This window comes from Callithrix jacchus, chromosome 1, assembly GCF_049354715.1.
Source record: "Callithrix jacchus isolate 240 chromosome 1, calJac240_pri, whole genome shotgun sequence".
Lineage (NCBI taxonomy): Eukaryota > Metazoa > Chordata > Mammalia > Primates > Cebidae > Callithrix > Callithrix jacchus.
The window spans coordinates 47479868-47483914 of NC_133502.1; the positions used below are offsets into that span (position 1 = coordinate 47479868).

Sequence of the window (4047 nt, forward strand, 5' to 3'; positions counted from 1 at the left end):
TTTTTCAGCCTGTAATTCATGGCCTACAAGTCTTATTCAGGGAAGAGTTTTTTTCCCATAGGAGTGGGGTAGTAATTATAGGAGTTCTGGGTCCTTCCTGGCAATGCCCACTAATATTCAATATTTTACAACATAAAGCTAGGAGGATAAGTCTGAGGGCAAAAGCCATTTGTGGTTTAAATGCCACGGATTCCAACCACATGAAAGTTTATAGATTTCATTTAATTAATGCTGCTTTGATTTGTTGCATACTTTTAGGTCAATTTCTTTAGATGGCTGTTTTTAATAATTTTCACCAGTTTAATGTCTGTTTCACTGTAGAGATGGTTGACAGACAGTTACTCACTGCCATTCCCAGAGTCTCACCACCTCCAGATATATTTTGAATGTTTACCTGGTACATATTTTCACATTTTACTTTTAAAAATACCTGTATCATGTATGTCTTTGTATACACTGATTTGCCTATATAGTCTTTTTCATTGATTTTTATCAATAAGTATTATATATTTTATTTTACTTTTCTAGAGTTTGCAACAAGCTTTGTAATTAATTATAATTTTTCTTCAAATAATATCTAAAACTTCACATATAAGAATATTACAAAAATTCATTGCTTTCATATTTCCAAATCTGGTCTTTAGACAATTATTGTCATAACTTTCAATCACACATTAGCAATAGAACTCATACTACATTTTAATAATTTTAATAATCACGTTACTTATGAATTAAATTATAAATTTTTTAAGGTAACTTTACATTTAACCATGTATTTATAATTTCAATGCTCTTCAATTAATTATGTATATTTGTATTGTCATCTGGTATTTTTTTATACTGAAGATTTATCTTCAATGATTTTCTTAGTGCAGGTCTTCTAGCAATAAAAATTCTTATCTACTTTTCCTTGTATTTTTGTCTTGATTTCATATTGACTTTTTTTTTTTTTTTTCGCTTCTACCTTGTTAGGTATTAAATCATTGTTAAAGAAAAGTGATATAAATTTTAGCATTTTTAAATGATGAGGAGAAACAGACTATAGATCTCAGAGAAAGGCAACAAAATTATTCTAACAATTCAAAATATTTTATCTAAGGAAAAGTTAAAGTGATGATTATTCCTGATGATAACCTTAAGCAATTAAAAGCTCCTTAGGAGTATATCTATTAACCAAAAAGGATGCATCTCAACAATGTGCCTGTTTTTAGAAATATGGATAAGACGGTCAGAAAGGAAGATAATGTCAGATGCTTTCGAAAACACAAAATATACAGCTGGAAGGCAACTAAAAGATTCATAATGATCACAGATGTGAGGGAAAGCAGTTGAGGCTTTTTAAGAGATGCATGCTATGACAAGGAAGATATATATTGATAACTTTAGGTAATAACAGAAGTAATTGCTCTGTAGTGAATATAATTTTCATAGTCTAGGATGAGCTTCAAAATGGTGAATAATTTTCCTTATATTTGATAAACGAAATGACTATGTCCTCTTCAGTATCTAAGAAATCAAGAGCTGGGCACTTGTTTCCCTTTTCATAGCTGCATTAAAATAATAGTTCTCAATGACATGTACCATTTCTTGTTTTTATGATAAACTTCCTGTGTTCCCTTATTTTTGCAAGTGTTGCTTGTGTGTCCTTTACTTTGGAACTCCAAAGGGAAACTTCAGGCAGTGAGAAACACAGCTTCATCAGAGTCCCGGTCCTTGCCACTATCTTCACTTGGTGCATGCTCACCACCACTTGGAGACCAACAGCTCAGATCCTCCACCCCAGACTCCTGGTCACTGTTGGCTGACAGATCTGGATCTGAGCTTTTCAAATTGTCTTGGGTTAGAATCAGAGCAGAATCTTCATTGCCTTGCGAAGGGCTCCGGGATGGAAATGATTTCAGATTCCCACTGTAATCCTGGGGAGTGTTGGCTATGCTGTTGTCTGAGGTAGAAAACCCTGAGTGCTTGCTGGGTTCACTTTGCTTACACTTCACCTTAGTGCAATTTAACTGGACCTTTTGAATCTTTTCCAGCCTCTCTTCCAAGGCCTCTAGTTCTTCCTCTAGCTGCTGAGTTTCATCCTTCACTGCCATCAGGTAATCTGTAACTGATTGTCCGGGCTGCATCCCCTTTTCAAAGCGGTTATACATTCCACTCCAAAACTTGTACATAAAGTTGCATGGTGTTGTAGGGAGATGAAGGGTTCCCTGGGTCTGGCTGTGATCAGCTCTAAACAGAGGATTCAGGTAGTCGGCCCAATTCTTCCACAGGTGAGCCCATAATGAGTATGTTCTTTCTTGAATCTTGAGTTCTTGTCTCTCCTTTTGGCTGTTACATAGGAAGTTTCCAAACTGGCAGGAATAAATGTGATGTTGAATGTGAATCAAAAACCTCTCATTGAACTCAATAGGCACAGGGAAATTTTTCCATTAACTGCCAAACACACTCAATGAACTGGTCAATAACGGGAGAGATTTCTTTTGGATCACCGTCTAGATTGCCATATCTGTGATTAAACTTATGACCAAAGGAAATCCAGTCCTTTTCAATTAATACCATGAAGCCCTTCAGAGTCCGGTAGTGCGGGTCCAGCAGCAGGCTCGCCACTGAGCACACCTGAGCAGTCCTGTCCCAGCCGTCGGAACAGTGAACAAGCACATTTGCCCCTTCCTCTGAAACTGCCTTTGCAATGAAGATTCCTGCATCCATTATGGCCTTAATGTGCCTTAGCCAGCCAGAGTTCTCCAGACCCCACAGGAAGTCACTCATGGAGGGAGATTTAAGTTCACACACTTCCAGCATTTTCTGCAGACTGTTCCTCATGACATGGATGTTCTCTATCCCGATAAACTGAAACTTGATATTCGAATAATTGTCTTCATTCTCATAGCCTTTCCCTGCAGCACGATTTGTCATTGCATTAAGTTTAGGCCGGGTGTCAACAACATAAACGAAGTCACTTCCTGGATTGGCTTTTCTAATGGCCTGGAGCATCTGCTCATCCTCTAGGCACCGGGCACTGAAGCCAGACAGGGGCTGGCTGCTCCGGCAGATGGAGGCGTGGTTATCTTTATAGTAGTAAGAAAGGACAGGAAATCGCTGTCTACTCCGGAATTTGGAACTCCCCACTATGATGTGTGCCGTGGCCGATTTGGGAACGTACAGTTCAGTAGGATAAGAGTCACAAACTCTGTACTGTCTATTCACATCACTTAGCAGCCAGTAATTATTAGGGAGGCCCATCCGCTTGTATTCTTCACTGAGATTGATCAGCACCCAGCCTTGCTCTCTTTCTTCTTTATCCAGCATGGGGTTAAATGAAAAGCAGTATAACTCCTCGTATTTCACTGGCCTTGCAAGGCGTATCAGGGAGATGTACACGTCATGGCAATCTCTTTCCTGAGGTATGATGAGCTGTATTATCTGAAAGTTCTTGCAGCGAATCAGCAGAGGGCATCCAGTAGCAGTTGTTGCCTGTTTCTCAATGGTGGAAATCTGACTGTGAAGAATCCATGTTTCTTTTCTTGTGTCAGGTGAATTTTCAACGAATATGACGTAAGTAGCCGTCAAATACAAAGTACCTAGAGCTGCTTTTTTAGGAGACACTCGATCTACCAAGCGGACATTTTCAGCCTTGGGCGTGCCGATGTGCTCCCTGGCTGGCCCACGTCTGCAGGGTCCCCGGCGGGCGCGGCCTCACGCACCTGCGTGCGTCTGCGGCGCGACGGGAGCGGCGCGTGGAGTCTCATATTGACCTTTTTTAAAGAATTTTTTTTGCTGTATATACAGTTATAAGTTGAGTGTTAATATTTTACTTTCAGAAACTTAAAGATGTCATTCTAGTGTCATTTGTTTCTCATGATTTTTTTCTTTATGTAATACTTTGCCACAGAAACACACTTAACTGAGGTTTTGTTTTTTAATTCTTCAGTTTTCAGAAATTTTATTATGATGTGTCATGGTATAGTTACTTCTTTATTGTTTCCTTTTTATTTTCCCTTTCTTCCTTTCTTCTTTTTTATTTATTCTTAGTTAAATATTATTTGA

The 4047-nt window shown here is 38.5% G+C and overlaps 1 pseudogene; it reads right to left on the reverse strand.

The window, feature by feature from the left end:
- Positions 1-1070: 1070 nt before the first annotated feature.
- On the reverse strand, positions 1071-3555 carry LOC100388499 (phosphatidylinositol-3-phosphate phosphatase MTMR7 pseudogene; annotated as a pseudogene).
- Between the last annotated feature and the right edge of the window lie 492 nt (positions 3556-4047).